We start from the raw sequence: 18,299 nt of genomic DNA on the forward strand, positions 1-18,299 counted from the left end.
GGGCGCTTTTACACGAGACCAAGAGAACCAGGGTCCGGTTGGAGAGCTACCTCACAGCAACACTTGCAAAGGAGTTGTTGAAAAGGTTCAGCATTCACACTACTCCAGCCGAACTTTCCGAGTTGCATCATGTGGACGAAAGGCGCACTCATTAATTGGACAAATAGAAGAGGAAATCCCTCTCTCCTGAGAGGGGAGGGATTGTGGAGCGTCACAGCGTAGTACTGTGACACTGCACGTAATTTAGCATAGCGTCGCCCGGCCAACGGCAGGGTCGCTCCCTCTCGACTAAATGCCGGGCAAACTGGAGTATGTATAAAATGCATAGGAGAAAATCCATGAAAGGGAACCACGTGGTACCCCAAGTCATATAGGCGCGTTATCGCTCTCACGTTCATGACTTTTTGAACTGTCAAATTGTCACCACTTCTAGGAGAGCGAGGCTTACGAAACGGCCGCCCGGAGAGGCTCTGTCTGTCTATGCCACTGTCACTCTCACATGGGCCGTTCAGCAACAGCATGCAAAACACAACCGCCACAGTAGAACCTGATTCAGTGTATCAAATGCAACTGCTTAGCGCAACATAACAACATTTGGCCATGGCTAATAGTCTGTCATCTTGCCATTGTTGATTTTGAATAGCGTGTGCGCTGTAATCCCGCTTCCAAGGTTGCCTGCGTGTACCATTACAGCGTGAAATATCACAGCTCCACGCTGTGACGCTGCACATAAAGTAGCAAAGCATTCACAAGCGAAGCAGGGTGCGCTTAAAGCAGACCAAACCCATGTTTTTTGAGCGGACCAGAGTTCGTTTGCTAGGTCTGAACTACAGTTCGGATATGCGTTCACATTTACAAAACAAAGCGGACTATCTGAAAAAATAAATAAATAAATAAATAAAATCCCTGATCCGTTTCAAACGGACCAAACAGTGCTATTGTGAAAGCATCCTTAATGTGCGATGATCCAGGCCAGACCAGATTGTACCTTGGCTCTCACTGGAATTGTTTGTAGCATACCTGTGACATTTTAAAATGTTTGAATAGATGTATGACACCAATTAATCCTCAAGTAAAATATCAGCTCTAATACAAAAACTCAAAATCCGTCTTTGAGAATTGTTAGATTCTGACCCATGCTGTTACCAAGTTTCAAAGATGATCAGTACACAAATGACATTGGACTCAGACTTCAAAGTTGGTGTCAAAGAAAAACGACAAGAACAATCTGAATGGCAACTTGACTGTTCTTCAGCCTGTAAAATGTACATATGCTTAATATATTTTATATACTTCAGTTTTTTAAATATGAAGTACTCCTATTGAGGAAAACCAATGTAACAGTCAACAACTTTACCGTGTGCATATGACAGAAAAAACAATATATTACATTCTAAATAGCGTTATACAGTAGTTTGCACACACTTTTTGTAAGACTGGACATAGAGTTGCTTAAACATAACTGCCATAATATGATCGGAATACCTGATGGTCAGAAATAAACTAATGTAATGGGTTTCGATGTTCTGGTTCATCCCCAAAGTGGCTGATGTTGTCGTTAGCATTTTTTTTAAACACAAGGAATCCCTTTTGCATTGTGTTTCAATTGGAGGTGAAGATATCTGTCTTTTGTTTCCTCTTTTTTCCTGGCTGAAAAGAAGACACGAGACCAAGGACAGGAGGAGGAGGAGGTGTTTTTAAATGCTTGCCTCCAAAGTGATCATTCTGTTGTTTGGGAGAAATTACTCTCATCAGTCATACGGAGATGCACAGCTGCCTACGGGGATGTGGTAATGTCACTGCGTAATAAAGCGTGTGTGAGTGCGAGTATAGCAATGGGGGGGAGGTGGTTGGCTCAGGGGGTGCTATGTTTGGTGCAAATGTAGGAGGGCAGCAGGTGAGAGCTGTGTAATTTAACCACAGAGCGCTTAAATTGATGATGAAGACTGCTCTCTAATCATCTGTATTTACCACATCATCATAGCATGTAGTTTATTGCTTGTGGCGTCTGGAACGTGATTGATGATCAAACTTGCCGTGTTAGAGGGAGCACACTATATTTTTAAGAGGAAAATGCACACAAGCAGCCAACATAGTGTAGTCTTTGCCAAACCTTTGCAAATTTTGGTACACAATTTCAACCAATCCTCTTACTCTCTTTATGATGAAAATGTGAAAATATATGCTGCTTTTACTTAAGAATTGGTGCTTATAATTTCAGTGTTGCCAGTTTAGCTATGTTAATCTCATTTATCACTACAGTACATTCTTTAGCGACTTTAGCTTCACCTGAAAAGGGAAGCCAAAATACTGTAGTAATCTACGGCGTTAAGCAGTACATTTTGTGATCTTTTTTCACCCTTCTAAACAGTATTAACAGATGGACTTATGTTTATGACAGCAATCATGGTTGAGCTGAGTCAAGTGAGAATCTGAGGGCAGCTCACACTTTTGTGGCTGATGCGATGTGCTAATATTGCAGTCTCAATCTTGACTTACTGTTCCTTTTGACCAACAGTACAAACAGATAGAATTGGATAAAGGACACTGGTCACAGAAAGTAGTCAAGTGAATATGACATCAGTCACAGAAGATCCAAAAAGTGACAGGTAGATTGCCATCAATGGCTAATGCAAGAAGCTAATGTCTTAACTTATTGCCCCTTCTCATCAAACAGCCTCTAAATGTTTTTCAACAAAGTTATGATTGTCACATGACTCCACCTCAACATGAAAATTCAGCCATTTCGGTTGTGTAGTACACCATGCAGTGCAAATGGATGTGAATTGTAGTGGGAAAATAATTGATAATATCATGTTATCGAAAAATAGAAATGTGCTAACAGCCATGCATTGGGAGCGGTCTATTTTTAACATCTAGCGGATGAGTTCAGATGATCTGTATTTCTATAAGTTATATTTTTAATTTAACCGGGAAGCCCCATAGAGATTAAAAAACTTTTTCAGGGGAACTACACAATTAACTAAAAACAAAATAGCCATCAATAAAACCAAAATAAACCTTGCACCTTAAAGATACAGTAGGAGCAGCGTAAGCAAAAGCTTTTTCAACCAATTCAGTGCGAACTCTTGTTGCCAAAAATGTGTTTGAAGGACAGTTTTTCAGCTATCGAACTGCCAAATTAGGAATACCTGGACATTATAATTTCCTAATAAATGCCACAAGAACTGGCAGCCATTAAACTCTAAAAACGTACAAAACCCTTGATATCAAAAGGGACTTGGTGGCAGGATTCGTAAAAGAGACTTTATTAATTAAAATAAAAAAAATTAAAAAACTCAGACGCATTGCGCTCACTTAAATGTCGCTAAGCATGTATGGCAGGGGTCCCCAACCGCCGGGCCGCGGACCTGTACCGGTCCCTGGCGCATTTGGTACCAGGCCGCACAGAAATAATAATTTCTTAACAACTGCATTCTGGCCGAATTAACTTTGGCCTGTGCCCCTGGCTTAACATGCCCATATCCCTGTCTACTCAATATATAATACTACAAGATAGAATGTCGTCATAGAAATTCATTGATTGGACTGCTAGCAGTACATCTTGTTTTGTATATCTGTGTGCGCTTCTCCTCAATAATAACGTATGACGTAGGGCGGGCGCAACACATTTGTTCCCGGAAATAATTAGCCCCCACACGAGAATGACTGAAAAACAGACGTCTTTGGACAGATTTTTTACGGGGAAAAGGGCACCTGACGAGCCAGAAGATGAGCCTACAACCTGGAAGAAAACAAAATCTATGATACTTCCCAATCACTAAAGACCCACGAACTGCAAAGGAGTGGATTCTTGACCCGTTTGTGAATAAACCGAGTGATTCGAGCATGTCTGTGCAACAGGAGGATCAGCTTGTAGAGATCACAAATGACGGTGACCTTAAACGTACATTTGAGACAACAACTCTACCGAGGTTCTGGATTAAAGTAATTCCTGAATTTCCTGACATCGCTACGAGAGCACTAAAAACCGTGCTATAATTTCAAAGAGCGTATCTTTGTGAAGCGGGCTTCTCTCACTCTCCCATCACACCTAAATGGGACCATCTTGTCTCAACGAAGCAAGCTCAGGCCTCCCACTGATTCCGTGGGTGAGTCATATTTTCAAAGCACTTAACACGACGGGCTAAAAACAAATGTTATTTTATATTTGCTGTATTTTTCTCACGCACATTGCCGGTGTTCTGACAAATTTTGCATACTCGTAACGTTAAAAATGGCCGCGGATGCAGCGATTCCAAAGTAAACACTACAAACGTTCTTTAAAGAAAGGAATATTAACGTACGTTTGATCATGGACGGACATGTAAAAAGTTCTCTTCAGACACATCTTGCCATGTTTGTTGCACACAACAACTGCACGCCGCTCTCACTTAACGACTTCGTTGTCTTGAAACATTAATTTACGCCATTTTTGTGTTGCACATGTATGTTTAATGTAACTGTTTTTTTAGCACAGTTGGATAACATTGAGAGTCCAAATGAATATAAAAGAGGGCTTTTTCAGCGCCACAAAAGCTTTGGGAGCAAAATTTTATGAGGGTGCAAAATTCAACAGAACAACAATCCGTGAAAAAAAAGGCCCAAATCACACCAGTCTGTGGTGCCAAAAAGGTTGGGGACCCCTGATGTATGGCATAATATTTCAGTGGTACCTCTAGATATGCAGTTAATTAGTTCCAGGACCTTGTTTATAAGTCGAATAGTGTTACGTCGAGCAGGATTTTACCATAAGAATACATTATATTCCATTAATTCGTTCCACAGCCTGAAAACACTCTAAATCCTTAATGAATACTGTTGGTACTATTGAAAATAGCAATTACACAGAGCAAAACAAAAAAATATGAATAAAAATAGGAATAACAATAATAGTACCGTATTGGCCCGAATATAAGACGGCCTTGATTATAAGACGACCACTTCTTTTTGAAGACTCAAGTTTGAAAAAAAGACTTTTTGAACACAAAATTATTTTTTTATATAGAAAGTAATTACAGTACATGTGAAACAAATGATTATAACAATATATTTGAGAGAAAAAGCATGTTATTTTGCCTCATTCAAATCTTAATATCTGAACATTTAAATATGTAAACTAAACTGCAATCACATTCGTAAATGAATGGCTTCTGGTTTTTGAAATGTAAAAAAAAAAAAACAATCTATTGTGATAAAACAACAAAATTGCAATAACTGCATTAACCATCAAAGTGAAGTCTAACTGTAACTAGTCTTGAAACCAATCTGAATAAGGAAAAACATTGCAAGAAAATAATGCAAACTGGTTAAACTTGAGAGTAGCAGAGATCTGTCATGACAGAACATCGTTTCAATAATATCTGGTGCCATCTAGCGTCGTGAATGGGTATAACGTCTAGAAGGCGAATATAAGATGACATGTAATATCATACTGTACACTTATTCAGCATGTTGTTCTCTATTGTATTTTTATATTAAATTGCCTTTCAAGATGACATATCTGTTCTATGTATTGGATTTTATCAAGTAAGTTTCCCCCAAAAATGCGACTTATACTCCGGTGCGACTTATATGGTTTTTTTTTTCATCTTTGTTGGGCATTTTATGGCTGGTGTGACTTATACTCGGGTGCGACTTATAGTCCAAAAAATATGGTAAGTCTGACTCAGAGGCTCAACACACGGGAGGCGATGGTGAAATGTGAACGTCGTCGCTGTTGTGCTGAAAGCCAAGACACGGGGCGCGATGCAGCTGCAGTGGCAAGCGACACACACTGCCCTCTGCCTGTGCGTCATCACTCGTCTATGATTAGCTATGAATTTGGAGGGCATTTTACAATTTCCGGTCTTTTCTGAGCGCCAACAACTTCTCATACTGCTGTTTTTAATTTATATCCCGAAATTCATGCTGAGATGTATCATAAAGTATGTGCTGGTTGCACACTGCTAAAATGATACACTCCGGCTTGTTGACAAAGTGGCGGATGGATGTCAGTTTACGTGGCGGCCAATGTCCTCACAGGTTATTGGTCGATCAATAAATCCGTTGCTGATTGGTTGTAGTGCCAGGTGAAAGCGACAGAAATTAAACAAAATTCACATGTTACCCTAATTTATAAGCAGTAAACTGGTTGATGTCAAAACTGATAGAATAAAATATAGATTCTTAAGTTTGTAGTGTTATGCATTTATTATAAAAGTATTTATCGGTTAAGCAGTGAAAATTAAAGGGAAACTTTTTATGTCTATATACAGTGTGCGCCCCTTAAAATTTAAGTTAAATAAATAAATGTTAGTCTAGCTTCTTCATTTAGCTTTGTAAAACCATTATGGCATTGAAGTGCTCTGTAATGACCTTTTTGAAGAGAGCTTTTTTTCCCCTCCTTTCACACCTCCTTTCTTTTTAAGTGCCTTCATTTAATGATGGGGAAAAAGCGGCAGCAGTGTTGGGCACAGTGATCATGTCAGCGGCAACAGACACTCACGCTTGGTCACTCACGCATGGTCATTTTTTTACAATTCGTCCACACTTACACCTCAATTGGTATGACCTTGGTTCATGTCTGTGACATTCAGTCCTCAGTTTATTTCTGTCGCACTTTCATAAGTCGCAGCTGGACCAAATTAAATAACAAACAAACAAACAAACGATCATCTCGATAAAAAAATTCCCCTGACAGTCTGAAACAATCCTTGATGCCGTCACGGTTAAAAGTGGAACTTTGAAGTCTCCTTTCGGCCAGTGACTACAAAAAGCGAAGCAGAAGGTTTTCAATCACCTCAGCTGGAAATAAGAGCAATAAGAAGGATTTGTTCTTCGCTCCAGACTCTTATCTGTCTGTTAGTCACATGATACCTCTTCAGTGGTACCAGGCATTAACATGAACAAGACTTTGAGAACCCAAGTGGAATAACAATTTTTCTCTGGCTATTGTGACTACAATATAAGTCACACTCCTATTGTTTCCTCAAAGAGAAGGGGGTTCGACAGGGGGTGTAATTGCTAACCGTTTTGACATATATTGATTTGTTTTTCTGACAGAACTGCAGAGGTGTCTATTTTTTGTTTGTTTGCACTCTGCTGAGTGTAGTCGCTCTGCTGCATCGTCAGCCCCGAACACACACACGTATGCCCCCCCCCGACAGCCGGTCACTCACTTTGCGTTAACCGCAAGTGTTTTCACGGTCATCAAACAACGGTGGCCTGCAGGCGCTCATTTTCGCTCCGTGTGGTTCTCGCCCTGCAGCTTGGTTCTGCCCCACAAATTCACAGCCGGCCCCCGGTTGAAGTGGGTAAGTAGGGGGAGTCATACCACACACACACACAAACACTTGCATTTGCACACAACCTCCAGTTAGGCGCGCACACACAAAAAAGTATACACTCAGCATAAGGAAGGCTATCGGAGCAATTACAAAAACATGGCTGAACACGAGCGAGCAGGGCCGCACTATCAGAGGGGAAATAGAGTGAGCAAAAGAAAAATGATGACGCCATTAATAATTTTGCGGGAGGCGGGGCGGATGAGTCTCCTCCGTCGTGTGTGACAGCACTTTGAGGTGCAAATGGTCGCTGGATTTGATTTTTGGACATTTTAATGGACCGTACTTTTGCAGCAATGACGAAACATAAATATACAGAGATACTTTGATTTAAGACTATATAACAGGGGTTGTACATGCTTGTATTTTTGTTGTTGTTGTTGGTACAAGCATACATGGGTCCATTTATTAATGTCAGTCAAGTACAAGGCAGGTGGAAGGTGGTAAAGGTGGATTTCTTTTGAACAAACAAAAATACATTGCACATTCTGATGAAATAAAAACACATTAACAAAACATTTTCTTGACTTAAAATAAAAATTACAAAAAAAAAAAAAAAAAAAAAAATATGCAAGTTCAGTGTTTACACATGTGCACTAAATAATTGATAAGATTTGTGATTCAGGTGCAAACAATAACTATTGACAGTACATTTTGTAACTGTAAAACACTGCTGGACAAAAAAGAAAATGTGCAAGTAGTACAGTACATGTTCACATGTAGAGAACATAAATGACAAGCTCTGTCACTAAGGTGCAAACATAATATTTATGGACATTAACTTTAACTGTAAAACACTGCTCACTGAGAGAAATGGGATTTGGGGGTCACAAAGCTGTTTACTCACATCATCAGCCAGTACTTCAGTGTGTCTTGTGGTTGATGAATCTGAGAGTGAGATTTGATTTTTGTTGTCATTTCCTTTTCCTTCGAACATTGCTGCCATCACTTCAGTCATACACTCTTTTATTATTTCTCCATCAAAGAAAGGCTTATGTTTGGCCAACACCCACGACACTTTGAGTGAGCACTCCGTTGCAATTTGTTGTTGTGTCATAGATTTAACGATAACCGTCCTTGACTCTTGTTATGACTGCTTCAACCTGTTAATTTCGTGCCTTCTCAGTTCTGAATTAGGAGGAAACTTCTCTTCAAAAGAGCTGTGCTCTTTAACATAATGGCGTTTCACATTTTCACTTTTTATCAGAGCAACTGTCTTGTAGCATATTAAGCACATGGGTTTGGTACTTGCAGTTGGTAAAATGGATGCTTATTTGTCAGTCCATTCCTTATTTAAACGGCGACAATTTTCGTTGTCAACTTTTCTTCTCTTGGTCAACTTCAAGCATGCCATTTTGTCAGATTTGGTCTTCTACTGGTGGCAAAGAGAAAACAAACAGATTGCAAAGAGCTGGGTCCGACTCGTGTTTCACACTGCTGTGGTCCGTCCACTCTAGCTAGCTAGCAGCATGCAGGCTCTCTCAGCCAATCAGCGCATCCATGCATGCTCTCGCAATCAATCAGCGCATCCACACAGGCTCTCTCAGCCAATCAGCGCATCGTTGTCTTAGAGATGACAACAGAAGAGGGAACATAGAAGATATTTGACTAAAAATGAAAAATAATTTAGCGATAGAATAGTAGCGTATAGCGATAGATCAGTGATTCATACAAATAATATATGTTCAAAAAAAGTTTTTTTTTTTTTTTTTTTTGTTTTTTTTTTTTTGGGAAAATGCCGTTTTCTCTGGGTCTGCAGAGAGGTGTGCCGTGGCCCGGTCATGGACCGCGATCCGCTAATTGAGGACCCCGGCTATATAATTTGTAACCATGACCAAGTTCTATTGACTCTGACTCTATTTATTTGTACTGAAAATGTTTGGTACTCGGGGTGCACCAGAATTCATTAATTATTTGTCATACTTACGCCTTGTTGTTCCTTAAAGAGCTTATTCATTTCTATTTTCAATTATAGAATTTGATCAGCTAGAGAAGTGATTTTTAACCCTTGGGTGAAAGCTGTCTGAATAATTTTCTACCGATCGACCGCTGGGGCCGTAGGTGTGACAAGACCCAGAGGACCAGGGTCTATGCCGAGCGAACTGGAGTATATAAAAAATGCATGGGGGAAAATTGGACCACGAAAGGGAACCACGTCGTATCTCAAGTCACACAGGTGTGGAATCGCTCTCACTTTCGTGACTATTTGGACTGTCAAATTATCGCCACTTCCAGGAAGTGAGACTCACGAAACGACCGCTCCTAGAGGCTCAGCCTGTCTCGGCCACTGCCATTCTTACACGGTACGTTCAGCAACAGCATGCAAAACACAACCGCCATATTATAACCCGATTCTGTCAAGCAAATGCCACTGCTTAGCGTAGCACAACAACATTTTGCCACGATTACTCTTTGGTCATCTTGCCATTGTTGATTTTGAATAGTGTGCGCTCTGTACTTCCACTTCCACACAAGGATGCACCGCGTGTAGTGTGACAGCCTGGAGCATCACAGCTCCACAGTTAGACGCTACACATAAACTAGCAAAAACGTACTCTGTTTCGGTGCATTCACAAGAGAAGCAGGGTGCGCTTAGAGCGGACCAAGACCCACGATTTTTGAGCGGACCGGAGTTCGTTTGTTTGGTCCGCACTAGAATTCAGATGCGCGTTCACATTTACAAAACAAAGCGGAGTCGCTGAGAAAAAGAACCCTGGTCTGTTTAAAACAGACCAAACAGTGCTAGTGTGAAAGCGCCTTCAGAGCCTTGTTAACCTATTGCCCTAGCGGCCGATCGGTAGAAATTTATTTTGCAAAAGCGCCCTTACTTTGTGTGCAGGGTTTGATCACTATTAAATAGCCAATAGCTCGGCAAGGCAAATAAATTTGCCAGTCAAAATACGTACGCTGAAAATACATTTCTGGGCAATTCGCTGACCTGTACAAGTGGATAAAACATCAAAGCATTTTGCAAAATTATACGGCAGCATAACCTTCCACACCAAGTGCATTCACGGGAATATTTTCGTCATTTTTTTCTTTTTCTGTGGCCTATGTCCTATTTTTCGCAGCAACACGGGTCTTCCTTTACTAACTCTCGTTCTTTTTATGGGTAAATTTTTTCAAAAATTATAACACATATTTCCATTTTCGCTTGTGCACTGGATTTTTTTCATTTTTCTTTACCTGTGCTTTTCTTCTAATACTATGCAATCATCTCTTCTTCTTACCTCCCTTTAACTGTTCATGCACGTGCACATCTAGTTCACCAACTCACACACACACACGCATCCCTGCTCCCTCGGGTGCGACCATTCCCTCGGCACTGCATTGCAGATGTGTCCCAGCAAGCTGGAAGTTTCACTGAAGACACACGCAACATAAGACAGCTTGAAAGAGATGGAGCCAGAGGTATGAGTGGACAGATTGCATTCCATAATCCTCGTTCACCTTTCTTTATGAGTTGATTTTAATGGAATTTTCCACATAACACTGCAATTTACAGTAAATGATGTGCTCTACTGTGAAACTTTGCCCATCAGAAAATCTTTATTCACTGGACAAACATTTTTTAAACACTTAAATTACTTCAGCATACCTACAGTAAATACTACAATCACCACACATCATACCAATATTTTCAGGAATGCTCCGCACATCGCAATATTCTGGAGCACAATTCTCTGACTTTGTACTTGGGCGGGTTTAATTAAATAAAACAAAACATGCCTTTTGTTTAGTTGCTGTCTTCCCTCTAATTATAGGACGGATACTTTTTTTTTTCTTTCTGTAGCTCAGTAATAAAGTTGAAACAGAATGTTGACAAGGAAAACATAAAAATACTGTCATTTGTGTGACATATACAGTGCCCTCCATAATTATTGGCACCCCTGAAAAAGATGTGTTTTTTAGCTTCTTATAATTTTTTTTAATTCAAATAATATGGGACCTTAATGGAAAAAAGAGGAAAATCCAACCTTCAATACAAGTGCATTCATTCAGAGGGGAAAAATCCCACATAAAGAAAAAAATATTTGACATCAAATAATGTGTGTCACAATTATTAGGACCCCTGGTGTAAATACTTTGTACAACCCCCTTTTACCAACAAAACAAGGTCTGGGGACTGAGATGGCCATGGGAGGAGCTTGATTTTGTCTCTGGTGAACCATTTCTGTGTAGATTTGGCCATATGTTTGGGTCATTGTCTTGCTGAAAGACCCAGTGACGACCCATCTTCAGTTTTCGGGCAGAGGGCAACAGATTTTGATTTAAATGTCCTGGTATTTCAAAGCATTCATGATGCCATGCACCCTAAAAAGGTTCCCAGGGCCTTTGGAAGCGAAACAGCCCCACAGCATCACTGACCCACCCCCATACTTCACAGTGGGTATGAGGTGCTTTTCAGCACGCGCATCTTTCGTGGCACGCCAGACCCACTTAGGGTGTTTGTTGCCAAAAAGCTCAATCTTGGTCTCATCTGACAGTCTTCAACTGGGACCGTGTGTATTTTTGTGTGTATGTTTAGTGTGAAGACAACTTGACTTGTACGTTGATGGACATATATCGAGACTACATGCGTTCTACTTTGATGATGGACGGCCTGACTCCCGGGGGCGGCAGAAGGGCAGTCGCTGGGACAGACGGTGACCGTAATTCATGTATTTTTTTCTGAACTGGAAGTTCGAGGCAGACATTGTCCAAGATGGTGCTGCCCAAATTTAGCTCAGGAAACTTGTCTATACAATGGTATCTCAAGATATAAAATCAGTTCGTTCAGGAGTGGCTTTTGTATCATGATTTTTTCCGTGTAATGAATCACATTTTATATATAAATCACCTAATTCGTTCAAAGCACTACTATGGATCACCACATTAGTTTTGATGTCATATCCTCTGATTGTCTGTCTTTGTTTGTAATGCTTTGACTCTCCCTAGTGGTGCTTAAGTGTAACTAGTTTGTTAGGATCTAGCTGATTCTACAGATGTTATCACATGACTACTTGAGCGCAACTGGTAGAGTGAAAACGACACTGTTCATTTAACATTTAAGCAGGATTTTCACACCGTGTCTGCTTATTAGAATAATGATAGACAAAACATTATTACATTGCTGTTAGCGGGAATTATCTATTACAGTGCGTATTATTTTTCGTGTGATGAATGATTTTTTGTAACATGAAGCTGAAAAAGTTGAAAAACTGAATTGAAAATGAAAATTAATTTTCATGTACCTAACCTTTCATCTCTTTAGAAAGCACTGTATTATGGAATATTTACACGTGCAGCTCATTAGCCTGTCAATTATATATATTTATTTGTATAAAAGCGGACTATAAGCCACGGGGTTCAAAGTGTGTGTGGGTGTGTGTTTGGGGGGGAGTAATGGTTAATAGTCCGAAAATATACTGACTTTAACATGCTAATATTTTCCTGTTTAAGGTCAATTGGGACAACCATTAAAAAAAAAAAAAATGCTAAATGCAAGAAATTTGAGATATTTTCATTTTTATTATAACTGTACTTTGCTTCAAACTCAAAAGTATACATACCGGTACTTGTACAGTAAGAGTCATTACCCACTGTGGAAATGAGTATTATACTGGACTGAAAGGTCACTCTGCCAGGAAGAAGCCATTACTCCAAAAGAAACCGATTACTTTTGTGAATGCACACAGACTTCAATTTTCAATGCACATCCTGATGAAACTAAAACTGAACTTTTTAGTTATAATGAACATCATTTGGGAGGGGGGCGCAAGCTAGCAAGCAAGAACACTATTCCAAATGTTAAATATGAGAGTGGCAGTGGTATGAGTTGCTACAGGATCTGGTGCACTTGACAAACTACTGTGCAATTTATGTTTGAATAAAGTAACAGCTTGTTAGAAAATCAACCACTAAAGTGAAACTTTGCAACTAATTTTTTAACTAAGTTTCTAAAAGGACAATTAATAGAATACTGTCAAACTGTTTGCAATATGGCTTGAGGGTAAACACATACATTTACAATAATGTTTTGTGTCCATCATAAAAACACTGATCTTAGCCCTAGTGAAAATGTACAGCAGATCTGAAAAGGCATGTAAGACGGCCTCGAAACATGGCAAAAGAACATTATTTCTGTCAGGAATTATGGGACAGAAAATAAGAATTCTTGCACACCATTGTTTATTTTAGCAGCTGCCTAACGGTAAGGTCTATAATCAGTGTAATTGATTGTTCTATTAAGTGGTTGTGAGGAACTGTGTTGTGTGAAATTGTTCGTTTATTGTTGAAATTTGATTGCCTTGCTACGGCCAGCAGTGGTGCTTTTGATACAGTCTCTGCTAGTTTTTTAGACTGTTAAGCCCCCACACACACACTTTTAGTGTCACATAAAAGAATCACAAACATGTTTGCTGTGTTGTGCGGTCACACTTGCTCTGCTTAACGGAGTTATTGAAAGGTATGCCGATGTCTCACCTTTAATCATTGAATCACTCAAGATTTATGCTTTAAATGATCTGGTTTTGTTTATTTGACCTCAGTGTTGTTTGATGTCAAAGGATTGACTGGATATCCCAGTATTGCAATAAGTGTTTTATTTTATTTTATTTTTTTTTTATTTTTTTTTTTTCCAGAACGGTCAGGAATGCAGTTCCAGTATAAGATTCAGGGCCAGAACGCAGTTCCGGTATAAGATTCAGCCGGAATGCTGTTCCGGTACACGGTGCTTTGATTCCGAAAATATGATGGCAACTGTCAAAACGCTATTTAAAAAAAAAAAAAAAAAAAAAAAAAATGCTAAGCTGCCACACATGCATATCATCTCCAAGAAGAAAACAATCTACCAACATCAGATTTACACAAGTGTTAACAACAAGCATAATAAAGTGCTTGTGTAGCGTAATCCGTTTCCACCAATATTTATAATTTATTTTATTCCACGGACTGCATGGAGGTTTCCCCAGCTGCTGCAGTTATCCGAGTTTGATGATGATGAGTCACGTCAATGTACGAATGCACGCAACAAAGCAAAACGGCTGGACTCATTTATCTGTTCAATTGGCAGACATACTGACTTGTGATCAGCAGAGATAGTTAGCTCTGATTGGTTAAATGTGCATGTTTTTTGGAACACCAAAAAAAAAAAAAAAAGGTTGTTGAATTGATGCGACAAAAAAGGGCGATGCAACATAAAATGGATCAAGTCTTTAAGAGCAAGAAAAGAGTAGAGGAGGCTTATTTATCATATTTAGTTTTATTTGCTCTGATGGGGAGGTTCAGATCATCTTAGCTGTCAATGTGAACTTTGGACATATATTTGTTCATTTATGTTAGGCTACTTATTCATTTCCTTATGATTTAAAAAAAGTCAATGTTTGCGCGATCTTCAAAATATTCCATTTCACTCTGCATAATATAATTTGTACTTATTTTACTGAATGAATGTTACTTATATCTTATTTAAAAAAAGTAAATGTTTACATTAACTTCAATTTTAATATACATGCTATGTTCTGAAGTAAAAATTGTGATTTGGCATTGTTTCCCCTAGGATTTTTTGAAGCTGTGGTGGTGAGCTGCATCGGAGTCGGACAGCCTCACCATGTCGTGCCACAGCGAATTTTTTTTTCTTCATTTTTTCCCCCAAGAAGAACCATAACAAAGATATATTTGAAATATTTCATTAGCCAGGCTAATGTTGTACCTCTCAGCTACAGTACATGTATGTAAAATGCGTAGCTGATTACAGCTACGTTACCCGATGTACTAATGCGACTTTTTTTCTCGTGGCAATAGTACGACTTACATCTCGTAGTGACTCAGGGTTGGCAACCCAAACTGTTGAAAGAGCCATATTTGACCCCCAAAAAAACACAAAAAAAACTGATACAGTATGTCTGGAGCCACAAAAAATTAAAAGCCTTTTACAAGCCTTATAATTATCGATACTAGCTATATTAGCCTACTATAGAAATACGTAATTAGCCTTCATGATTAAATGTTTGTTTTCCCTGCAGTGGATCCTATAGAGAATGACGCACCACGTGACTACTCTGTTGTACTATGCCACCACAAGTTTAACTTCATTACAATATTAATGAATTGAAAGAATGTTTGTGTCATGTTTGTCCTCCTAGAAATCCTATTAAAACAAAAAAATATATTTCCCTCCCCCATCTTTTTCCATTTAAAAAAAAAAAAAAAAAAGCTCCGAAGCATCGCTAAAGAGCCGCATGCGGCCCGAGAGCCGCGGGTTGCAGACCACCGTCGTAGTCCTCCTTTTTCCTTTTATTTGACCCTCATAAGTACTACATTACCACAACAATAACAGTCCTTCTGTCAACTGACCCATTTAGAGCACTGGGGGAATTCTAATAGCCGTGTAAAGAGTTTTACTTGATTCGGTGAGAAGGTGAATAGTTTTTTCCCCGTTGTTCGTAAACTAAATTTCCACACAAAGGCACGTCGAGGTACCATTAACTTAGCAAGGAGAGGTATGAGAGTCATTTTTCGAGTGTCCCAGAGCTCGCGAAATTTGGGTGGGGGGGCGCATTTATCAAAGTTTCGTCAGCCGTAATTGTCTGAAGTTGGCGCGCCGGTGTTGTGCCGAAAAATAGCCACTCCACGTGAAATGTCTCCCCTGACGGGAGCGCCCACACGTCACTCGTACAAACAGCCTTTTCTTACCAATCGATGGACACAGAAACGACGTTCTTGTACCGTGAATATGTATCATATTACTCTGCTTGAACTGATAAATCGTTTACTGTGACCAACGCAATGAAAATAGAGCAAGGCTTTATTTTGGGCCCCGCCTCTCCGCAGTCTCTCAGCGCAAGTTAGTCAAAGTTTGCTTTCCGTCCAAGACGGCCGTCCACCGCTCACTTTCGCCGAAAAGTCCGATCCAAATTATTGTAATGCCGCGGATATGGGCAAGAAGGAGAGAAGTCTGTATTTGCTTACCCACTTTATTGTTGTAACAATAATAAAGAAAAACAATAACAAAATAACAGCGGGCTGCTACAACATGCGACCGCTATCTCTCGCTATCTCGCTCGTTCTCCCATTCTTCCTACTCGTTCCCCTTGCGTCTCTTAAGGGGGGGCCTGCATAGTTACGAACATTAGGCTACAATACACAATGAATAGGTGTCCGCTGAACTCCTCCCACTCGGCTGCCGCTAGTTTGAAGCGGCCTTAAAAAAAAAAAAAAATTTTTATTTAAATAAATAAATAAAATACATCTCATTTGCCAGGCGTGGCGGCTTTCATTTTAGTGTGGCGGTGCGCCACAATCTGTTGAATATAGGGGAATCCCTGTTTGGCATTTAGCATGTGAGGAAATGAGGTAAAATAAAAATTAGGAGATGAAAGTTGGGGTTATTGCTGTTAACTTTTATTTTGCAAATCATTGAAAGAAATCCAATTTTGAATGAAAATCAGGTTTTTGTATGTGTTATAGAAATAACTGTGCTAAAACAGTTTTCTTTGCATTTCAGTAGTTTTAGGATGTTTGACACCCCCCATAAAAAAATTAAAACAAAAAAAATTAAAGGAAAATAGATAAATAAGTAAAATTTCTGGCTCCGTGGCAACCTTCATGTAGGGGAGTTCCAGCAACAAATTCTAGCCACTTTCACCCCTGAGTTTAAATGAATGTTTTTTTCGTTTTTTTTAAAATGTCCAAGCAGAAACCTGTTGCAGATGTTTTTATTTGTTATTGCTGCCGTCTTGATGAATGACACCCATTTAAATTGTCAACCACTGCTGCAGCTGATAATGGCCTTTTGTGTCTGCGTTTATTTTGACTCGCCCTCAGGCTAAAAGTTAATGGACGCTATAGAAAATGTTGATCAATTATATTGTGAATTAATAGACCATGCAGAGGCAAATTCAGAAGGCATAATGAATGCCTCGGAGCCACTATCCAACGTCCAACTTTTCAATTTAGAAGTGTTGTGCCTCTTCACTGTAGGTCTGCAGACAAACAATGCTACACCTGAATGGAAAGATCGACATTCAGGATGACAACAAATAGGAATATTCAGTGTATACCTGGCCCAAAGGCATAAAACATTGCAAAATGGAAAAATTGTTTGACCAATCTTTTTTTTTCCCCTCTAAAGTATCAGTTGGTCTCAATTTGTCTCTCAGAACCTTTGTGGCTTCTTACTCATTTTAGATACAGTTTAATATCATCTGTAATCATGCAAAAGTTTCCTCTTCAATCAAACCCTTCTTCTGTGAGGATTTAAAATTTTAATTACCTGGGAACCTGACTGATATGTGATTGCTCTGCCTCTGAGCCCTCAATCTGACTTATGGTTTGATTTAGTAGGGAATAAAAAAAAAAAAACCCTGCACTCTTGCAACATCCAGTCGAACAGACCAAAGGTGGGGTTGTTTGTAGTTGCACTCATTTATTTTGAATAATTTTTACGTCGAACATGGGGAGATGTTGGTGCAAGTGGTAAACTAGTTTGTCCATCAGTCAAATGATTATGGGTTCAAATTCAGTTATTACTTTTGCATGTTGTTTTTGTATCCTTGGGTAAAACACTTCACCTAACTTGCCTGTGTGAAAATAGTGCATGAACGATTGGTTGCTGTTGGTCAGAAGGGCCGATGGCTCAAATTGGCAGCTTTGCTTCTGTCAGACTGCTCCAGGGCAACTGTGGCTTAATGTAAAGCATATTTTTGAATATTCTTAATGGCGCTATATAAATTCAAAGCATTATTATCATCAGGATACCGCAATGGTAAAGAGTACAGTATGTGCATTGATACACCATAGCAACAATTCACGACTCAATATTCTGCAGCTTCACTGCTTCTGACTGCTCGTCCAATCATCCGTGTCCATGTTTTTGTCTTCCATTTGAGTTTAGACACCATATCATTTACTTGGATATTGATTTTTTTTTTTCCTCCACTCAAGCCTCGGTGTAAGTATTCCAGCTCAGGCTCTCCAAAAGCCTTTTGACTG

The sequence above is a fragment of the Corythoichthys intestinalis genome, chromosome 1 (assembly GCF_030265065.1).
Source record: "Corythoichthys intestinalis isolate RoL2023-P3 chromosome 1, ASM3026506v1, whole genome shotgun sequence".
NCBI classification, from domain to species: domain Eukaryota; kingdom Metazoa; phylum Chordata; class Actinopteri; order Syngnathiformes; family Syngnathidae; genus Corythoichthys; species Corythoichthys intestinalis.